Raw genomic sequence first — 9,873 nt, 5'->3', positions numbered from 1 at the left:
AGTCCCCGCGTGTGTACGCGGCCTAACAGTATGTCTTAGTTGTAGGTAATAGAAGAGTCTGTTGGATGATAATGCATATTTAGACTATAGGTTGCTGAAGGAAAGCAGAGTCCCATTATGAAAAACATGTCTTAAGTAGGTTATTCCAATTGGGCGCCACCTGGGTCCCTGTTGGATTTTGGCCAATTTTGTATATGTTTTGTTTCCCCAGAGTGGGCTGTAAGCTGTATACCTTGTTATGTTCTGTAGCTGTTTAGCCTTGTTCCACACCTTCTGAAGGAGTGTGTAAGTAGGCATTTGTTTGTTAGGCCGTTGAAACTGCTGAGCCTCTAGGCCCTCTTGTAACTCCACCCCCAAACCAATCAGCATAAGTTTAGCTGGGGAGCTTGCAGGAACGGGAGCCATAACACCTATCAAGTGCTGCAACTGTGCATCCAGGTAGTATATCCAGGTGTTAGGGAGAGCAAGACCCCCTCCCGCCTTTGGGTACTGCAGCTGCTCTAATTTAGTCCTGGGGGGTTTGGAGTGCCATAGTAATAGCCTAAATATGGAGTTAACCACTCTAAATATTTTGAGTGCATTAACTACCAGCGTGTTGAGTAGCGCGTACAGGAATTGAGGCATTAAGATTATCTTAATAAGGTTTGTGCTTCCTGCCAGGGACATTTTGAGTTTGTTCCATATATTTATTTTGTCTCTAAAGCGAGTCAATAGAGGATATATATTCAGTTTACAAAACTCTGTCAGTTTGGGGGATATACTGTGTATATATATAAGTATTTAGAGGAGGTCACTACGGGTACCGGACAAGAAAGTCCTGTGCCCAGCCCAGGGGTCCAATCCAGAAACATCAAAGCTGACTTGGACCAATTGATGGTAAGGCCTGAAAAATTGCCAAAATCTGTGATAAGGGATATTACATGAGCCAATGAATCATCCACGTCTTCTAAAAAGAGGAGCATATTGTTGGCGTAGAGCATTATTTTCTCATGTAATTCACTGTAGCAGAATCCCTTGGTCTGTGGGAAATTCCTCACCTGTGCCGCGAGAGGCTCAATGGCCAGCACAAAAAGGAGGGGAGACAGGGAGCATTCCTGCCTAGTCCCCCTGCTCAGTGCAAAGGTATGTGACATTCTATCTGACATGCGTATGGCGGCCCGTGTCGTGTCATATAGTAGCCTCACCCATGTGATAAACCTGGGCCCAAACCCAAACTTAGCTAATACAGCCCACAGATACTGCCAGCCAACAATATTGGATGCCTTATCGGCGTCAAGAGACCACAGTGCTCTATGCCTGGCCACAGCTGATAGGGTCTGCATATTTAAATAAAGTCCTCTGGGGTTGGTCGCAGTAGACTTTTGTCAAAGCTTAATTGAACATGGTGAAGATAGAAGCTGAATGATTAATATGCACAACTGCATCAGATTCTGTGTGTTCCAGTTTTTAGTAAATTTCCCCCAATAATGCCGTTGTCATTAATCTTTAAATAAATGTGAAAATATCTCCTTTCTACATTTTTTTAAACCTCCTATTGGTATATTAATATGTTTGATACAACCAACAATTTGCTAAGTATATAACAAGTGAGAAAACACAAAAACATCAGTTGCAAAGATTTTATTGAGCAGGGTTATTTAACCAGCGACAAAAGATTCAGAATTTAGCATTGTACAATGAGAGGAGAGTGGTTTATTTTGCAGAGAAGTAAATGAGTAGATCAGATTATAGGACAAACATGACATCTTCATTTATCACAACATAAATGTCCTTGGCCGTGGCAAGGATCAGGACAGCAGGGGACTACACAAGGGTTACACGGATTGCATGGATCTGCCAAAAAAAAAAAAAACCTTCATTAGTCATATATTAGATCCTAACCCCTTCACGACCAGAGGTCATTGAATTTTAAATGCTCAAAATGAGTTTAGCATTATGATTGGCTGTCATAATGATCACATGATGAAAAAAACCTTTCTAATTGGTTCCTGATCATTTTAAATCTTGTTTACATTTGAATTTGGGAGGTGATAAAAACGTGTGACTTAGCTGCATTTTTACTGCCCCTTAATCAATCCCTCTTAAAGCGGACCTTCAGTAATTTTTTTGACTTTCTATCTTTTAAATCTTCTGCATTTAAAAAAAAAAAATATATATATATATATATATATATATATATATATATATATATATATATATATATATATATATATATATATATATATACACATACATGTCCCCCAGACCCCCATACCCCTTTCCATCTTTTTTTTCCTGCCAGTAATTACCTTATACAACCCACTTCCTGTTTCTTGTCTGATAAAAAGCCTAGGCTTATGACATCATGCACAGCTCTCTCACTAACTCTTGTGAGAGTTTGCCTGGAAGGGTGGGGGTGAGTCATAGGAGGGCCAATCAGAGCTGCAGGGCTGCAGAGCTGGAGGTGTGCCTCTGTGTAAATCCAGGAAGTGAACAAGCAGCAGCTTCAGCTGCCCACAGTTAAAACGGCTGCAGCCAGACATAGTAGAGGGAGATTTCTGCAGCATATTTGGTAAATACAGAATCACAGTATATATAAAATAATATGAAAAATGGTTGGAGGAAAGCTTCAGAATGGCAATGATGTTTTATTACAAATTATGTGAGCAGACTGCAGTTTCTCTTTAAGCTGTAAAGGCAGGTGATCACATGCCAAAGCCACAAAGGGCTTTACAGCAGCAAAAAATGCTATACCTGAAAGGGTATGTGCCACTACAGTGTAATGCACAGAGCTGGTGTGAGTTTTTAGGGGTCAAAACATCTCCTAGCTATCCACCATGATCTGCTCTTCGAGAGCCAAACGGTGTGGAAACAGGCACTTAATCTGAGACCTGTGGCTGTGATAAGTCCCAGAATTAGTAAAGGGCAGAGATGTGCACTCCTAGTTCACAGTTGCAATATGGACTAACATTATCATTTTCATGGTAAGGAGAGCTGAGATATCTTTATCTACAGACTGTAGATGAAGCGTGCATAAGCAAAATATATGTGATTAGTAAATGCATATCATTTACAGAGGTTTGCAAAACAATTCATATTACAGTCCACTTGGCAAAGAGTGCCAACCACCTTATTGGTAATTAGTTTGCAATCATGTTTCACTCCATGTTGCATTAATATACCAAAGCTATGGGAAATTAAAACTCCACTATTTTTACCAACTGTGTTGTGACTGGTAGGAAAAGGTTGAAGTATTGCTACATACTTGTGGAGAATTTGTAAGGATATAGTTGTCACTTTTGATCTTCTGTTGGACAAAAACAACTGATATATTCAGTAGTGCTTAATTTTGTGAAGATTTCCCCCATTATCAAGATCATAAGTGCATTTATAAGCCACCTGTAAAAGAAACAACACAAAATGTGCACTGTTTGTGATCTGTGAAGAATCACTTTTCTCAGTGATGGGAGGATTGGCTTATTTTAAAGTATACACTCTTCAACCAATATCCTAAATACTTAAAGAGGAAGTAAACTCAGAGGAAATGTTCCCAGTAATCATATGACCAGTATGTATAGAGTTTATAAACTCACCAGGATAAGAATTAGCATTCTAGGATCTCTCCTGCTGTTTCTGCAGCTTGGTATCTTTTTTATTTTTTAATACCTAAGCCAGCACCATGTTTGCAGTTGCCTTTCAATTCAGCCTCATCTTCCGCCCTTTTCTCTCTGAACAAGCCAGAATCTTGGGCATGTTCAGTAAAGATTAACCAAGCCTCATTTTAGTTAACCATTACCATGGCAATGTCCCGACAAACCAATAAGAGCACACAAGGAAATTTCCTCTTAGTTAAAGAATGAATGTCCTTGTTGACACCCCCTGTGATATAGTTGGTCACATGGGGAGTTTCAACAACGCTGAGATCTCATGGAATTGTGATACCATAAACTCTGCTATCAGAGGCACAGTGAAGCAACGTCACATAGATGAATAGACTGACATCTTGCTGAGTGTGCCATAAATGAGGGACAAAATGCGCGAGTGACGTCACTAAAACGTATATCGGCGATATCTCCCAAACAGAGCAGTTTGTGACATTTTTAAAGCCACCTGCAAGCAAGTGATTGCAAATTGCTTTACATGAGGTAAAGTTGGGCAGGGGGGTTTACAACCACTTTAAAACAATAATCTTTTGCTCCTCTTACCTTGTTGGTGAACATAGACGGTACCATGGTGATGATGGTGAGGCTTACATGCTGAAGATATACAAACATATATTAAAAAACACTAAGTAACAGGTAAAAGCAACAAACTAAACTTTAATGTTCCCAGCCAGCAAAACACTGCAACTGTAGTCAATTCTACTTAATTTATTCGAAAACCCAAGATTTAGTAATCTTTTGCACCTAGAGTTCATCATAAGCTTTTGAGTGGTATTACCACCACAATGACATGATTCTGTCTTCTGCAACTAACTTTTTTTTTTATCTCTTAGGGAAAGGATGGAGGATGCGGTAGGTGAAATAAAAACATCTGACCTTGTTTTCCCCAGGTTGAGGCTTATAGTAGATTCCAGTCAGATTATAAAAATTAATTCTACTCTTCAGTCTGTATGCATAAATTCAAACATTTATCAAATAATATTTAATGTTATTAGCCAAATATCAAAACCACAGTTAAATCTGCATAATTGAATTTTTCCCCGGATTTAATAATCTACTGCAACTGGAGTTGATCATGTTCTTCTGAGTGTTATCACCATCACCATGATATGATTGTCTTTTTTTTTTTTTGCTCTTACATACAGGAAGGAGCCCGCAGTAGGTGAAATCAGAAAACCTGACCTTACTTTCCCAGGGTTGCGGCATATAGTAGACTTCAGTCAGATATTCTGCACATAAGGCCATCTGTTTATTTCATATCAGACCTTTTCAATCTAATTTCTCTTCCAACCTATTTGGGACAACAGATGGAAATTCCCAGTACCACTACAGGAACACAATGCTGTATACTGTATGTAGCTGATGCTACATACATTTTATACAGCACTGACAGCGGACAGAAATCAATTAGTAATGGAAATAGTTTGTTTGGGCCAGCTTATTTGTGTATTTAAAATTAAAGTAAACCTACATTCAAGTTTTTAAAAGAATACAAGTCCAGCTAAAATTTAATTACAGTTATTTATACGATAACTTATACACACGCCTACCCAAACATCTTTAGCAGGAAATTATAGGAAAGAAAGACTTTTACAGTGGAGGAAGTACATTCAACCTTTTTACATTTATCTATGTATAAAAACGATGTAGTTTATAAACACAACACTTACGGTCTTGGCATGGATCTTTGCAGACTACTACGTTTTGGCAAGGGTTGCATGGATCTTGGCATTGGATCTTCTGGGCAACACATTTCCCTTTTGTTCCAGACATATCTGCTTTTAAGTTTGGTTTCCTTCTTGGAAAATTCAGAAGAATTTTTTGATTGTTTGAATAATGTATGAGGGCACCTTTTTATATATACTGTAAGTGGAGGTGGAATTAGAACACATTCCTCCACTGGCTGGTCATACCAGATTTACAAGGTGTTTAAACACTCTCCACATATTTATCGTTTACTTTTGTCTATTTGTTTGGTCTTTATTTAGCACTTTGCTAATTATTTACTGTACCTACACTCTATGATTCACACCTTTTAATAGTTTTTTTTAAATTCATTTTTAATTGTTTTATATACTGATGCATAGTTTTAATTTGGGATTATATGTTAGAGTGCTGATTGAAAAATTGTAGTAGTAGTTATATTTTATATTGCCGCATGTTGCTAATATTAAAACGTGTGATATTACTCAAAAGCTAAACATGTTTGCGTATATGGGTCTTGATTATTCAGAAGTACATCATTACTTGTCCTTTGTTTATGCTCTATTCACATTTACTTTTTAGTGCATATTCAGTTTGACACATAGAGACACAGTCTAACAATCCACATTTTCAGAAGCAGGCCAACTGTGGCAACCTTTGTATCTCATCTTCATGACAAATGTAATGTAAAAACTTGGCTGATAAAGTCTGCTGATTACAGACCCAAATAAATTGGTCTTAAATATGGATTCACAAAGTGTTTTCTCATTAGAACAGCTTGGCAGTGGATGGATCTAAGCCACAGGCCATTACATGTCCTGTAAAATTGCTTTAGCTATTACATTTCCTTATCTTCCTTTCCATGCCATTCAGAGCAGACTGCGCTGTCAGTCAAGCAACTGTCAGAGATGTCACATGACATGTGACGTGCTGCAGGTGTAGCTTTGCCTCAGCCTGGTCTGTGCTGTGGGAATGAGAATCATGATCACATGACCTAATAAGTAAGCCCTGTATAGTAATACACTAAGCATAGTACACATATACTATAGTAATATCCTTAATATACAGTAGTACAATGTACTATACATACCTTATTTATCAGCGTATAACACACACTTTTTTCCCCTTAAAATCAGGGGAAAATCGCGGGTGCATGTTATACGCAGATCCTCCGTGATTTCCGCATGGTTTTTTGGCTCAAGGCGGCTTTCAGCCGCCTTTGGCCCTTCTCGTGGCTTTCGGCCCTTCTCGAAAGATCCGAGAGCGGCCGAAAGCCGCCGAGTACGGCCCAGGTGGCTGAAAGCCGCCGAGTACGGCCGAGGCGGTCGAAAGCTGGCGAGAAGGGCCGAGGTGGCCGAAAGCCGGCGAGAAGGGCCGAGGCGGCCTAAAGCCACCGAGAAGGTCGAGATACACAGGACATCTCGGCGGTGCCATTTTTAAAAACATAAGCTGACATCACTGATGCACAAGGCTACAATGATGGACAAACTGCATGACAAGGCTGCATGACAAGGTTGCATGATGGACAGGCTGCATGACAAGGCTGCATGACAAGGCTGCAATGACAGACAGGCTGCATGACAAGGCTGCATGACGGACAGGCTGCATGACAAGGCTGCATGACGGACAGGCTGCATGACAAGGCTGCAATGATGGACAGGCTGCATGACAAGGCTGCAATGATGGACAGGCTGCATGACAAGGCTGCAATGATGGACAGGCTGCATGACAAGGCTGCAAATGACAGATCTATGTACAACGCTATATATATATCACAGAAAGGGCAGGGGAGAAGGGGGAGGGGGATGACGGGGGATTTTTTATGGTGCAAAGTATAACAAAAGATCTAATTACAATGTACTAAAAATTCATAGAAATGTTATTAATATACATTAAAAAGCATGACAACAGCAAATGCAATATATGAGATTGTTAAAACAATATGTGCAGTGTTACTCTGCAGGTGGAATCCCAGAGATAAGGGTTGACAGGCTAGATAGCACTTATTCCCAACATGTTTCGCAGATTGCTTCGTCAAGGGAGATATGCAACTAACAACAAACAATAATAAAAATTAATTTACAGATAAAGAAAGACATGCACTGAATTCACAATACAAAACAAATACATTTAAATCATTGATAATGATAACAACACAATTGGAAAGACTTATAAGCTTATGGGCCTAAAAAAGTGTGATCTAGTAGGATGGCGCTTACCCACTATTGCCAGACAAACCACATGCCGAAGGATGACAGCATAGATGTAAAACAAAGTATACACCTGACCTAATCACCAGCTGCCTCACCCTAAAGGAGGACATAGATAGGGGTAAGAGCAGTGCTAAGGGAATAAAAAAGAGATGATATGAAATTGAATATATGAGAGAGACATATTATATAGATATATAGATTAAAGGGAATATTTTTTATAGATAGATAAAAATATGTAATACAATAATGGAGCAACCTCAAAACTATGAGGAAAACGGGCAACAGCCTCATTAAATAGAATTGGATAAAAAAAACAAAAAAAAAACAAAAAAACAAGACAAATAAAGGAATAAAGTAATAAAGATATGAGAGATATGAGTGAACGAATTGAAATTAAATTGAAAACTATGAAAAAAAGTTGAGAATAAAAAGGCTAACAAATAAAAATGAAATGTAGAACAAAATAAATGGCAAATGGAAGTGGACTTACTATAATAGTAATGATTGATAATGGAGCAGATAGAAGTGTCCACTAAAAAAACTTTTCACAATGTGGTTTATAAAGCTCAAAAAGTCTACAGCTGAGCCGGTGAGAAAGTGCAGAGCTGGGCTGCCCCTCTATAGGTAGTTTGCCTGGGGAACAACCAAAATAAACCAGGTAAGTAAGAAATAATAAGTAGGGGGGCGTGGCCTAACGTGAAGGCGGAAGGTCGGGTTTTCTCTGAGCTCCGCAGGCCGGCTCTAAAATCCGGAGCCATCCTGCTCCTGCGGCCCGGTTTTTAAGCCACAAACACCTCGGCCGGCCATCCGAGGATCTGACAGTCTCTTCCCCGCAGATTTGGAGACCCGCGGACACCCGATAGGCCCGTGATCAGGCCCGGAGCCACCGCCAGCCACCAGACATTAGCTGCCATCTTACGGCATACGGGAGCTCCGGAGCCACCGCGCTTGATTGCGGAGGGGGGCGGCCATCCTTCAGGCGCGAAACGGAGACGATCTGCTCGGCCTGTCCGCGGATTTGGGGACCCGCGGGCGTCCGATCGGCCCGCGACCAGGCCCGGAGCCGCCGCCAGCCACCGGACACCAGCCACCATCTTGCGGCCTACACAACCTCCGGAGCCACCGCACTTTATTTCTGCAAACGGAAGAAAGCGGCCACCCATCCAGTGCTCACCGGAGACGATCCACTCTGCCTGGGGGCAGTGCTCAGAGGGCACCTGGATATAGCCGACCACACATAGCAGAAGGGAGCACTCCGTGGATAGAGGTAGGTGGCAGCCATCTTGGTGCACCCAAACCTCTCCAGCAAGCCCCTCATCCCCAGACCAGAGCCAGAGCCTAACCCCCTCTAAACCATACTAATACCCCACTTGGAGGACATGACCCGGAGGGGACCCGACATGGCCATGTAAAGGGCCAGCTCCCACATACAGAGGGCATCCATCAGCATTTCAGGGGGCCTAAGTGACACCTCAGCAGCATGGGAAAATCCAATAAAAGCGCATCAACACCCCGCTCCCAAAAGGACCCAGGTGCCCAACTATCTGGAAATATTCCAGAGCTATTCAGAACCCGCCAGGCAACGCACCACGAGGCATCGCAGACGTCCCAAGCGGCACGAGCCTTATCTCCGGCCATGCATAGCTGCTCCGCCGAGTCGATTATGGATGAGGATGACAGTGGACTGCGTACCCCTCACCTCAGCCTTCTGGACATCCAAAGAGACCTCCAAAAGGTTGCCTTGCACATCAAACACACCTTGACAGAAGCTATAGCCGACCTAAAAGCTGATATCCATGAAATGAACAATCGACTCACTGATGTAGAGGAGAACTCCCGGATACAGGCCACAGCGATCAGGCAAGTCCAAAAAACCTATGACTCACACTTACCACACATGTTTGAGCTGCACAGACAAGTGGAGGACCTGGACAATAGGGGACGTAGGCATAACGTGCGAGTAAGGGGAGTCCCCGAGAACATAGATCAGCCCGCACTGCCACAAGCCGTCTGCTCCCTCTTTAACGATCTACTTGACCGCCCCGCAGACTCCCCCATTGAGATGGAACGGTTACATCGAGCACTAAGACCCCCTCCCCGGGACTCGGAACCTCCCAGGGACATTGTCTGCTGCATAGTGAACTTCCCCCTTAAGGAAAAAATCCTCAGAAAGGCTAGGGACAGGGGTCGGGTACTATTCAACGGCACTGAGATAAAACTTTTTCAAGACCTGTCTCAGATCACACTACAGAACAGACGCAGCCTACGCCCCCTGTTGGACGTTCTCCGCGCTCGCAATATCCAATATCGCTGGA

At 41.9% G+C, this 9,873-nt stretch overlaps 1 long non-coding RNA gene across 1 annotated transcript; it reads right to left on the bottom strand.

Moving 5' to 3' along the window:
• Positions 1-1,605: 1,605 nt before the first annotated feature.
• On the bottom strand, positions 1,606-3,693 carry LOC143929906 (uncharacterized). The gene is made up of 2 exons (XR_013262639.1): positions 3,573-3,693; positions 1,606-1,833 (listed from the first exon to the last, which is right to left on the bottom strand). It is a non-coding gene; the product is annotated as an uncharacterized LOC143929906 (long non-coding RNA).
• Between the last annotated feature and the right edge of the window lie 6,180 nt (positions 3,694-9,873).

The sequence above is a fragment of the Lithobates pipiens genome, unplaced genomic scaffold, assembly GCF_037356315.1.
Source record: "Lithobates pipiens isolate NorthernLeopardFrog02 unplaced genomic scaffold, aLitPip1_a1.2 Scaffold_25, whole genome shotgun sequence".
In the NCBI taxonomy this organism is placed as follows: Eukaryota; Metazoa; Chordata; class Amphibia; order Anura; family Ranidae; genus Lithobates; species Lithobates pipiens.
The sequence above is the reverse complement of the archived record's forward strand: the minus strand, read 5'-3'. Positions and strand labels throughout refer to the sequence as shown.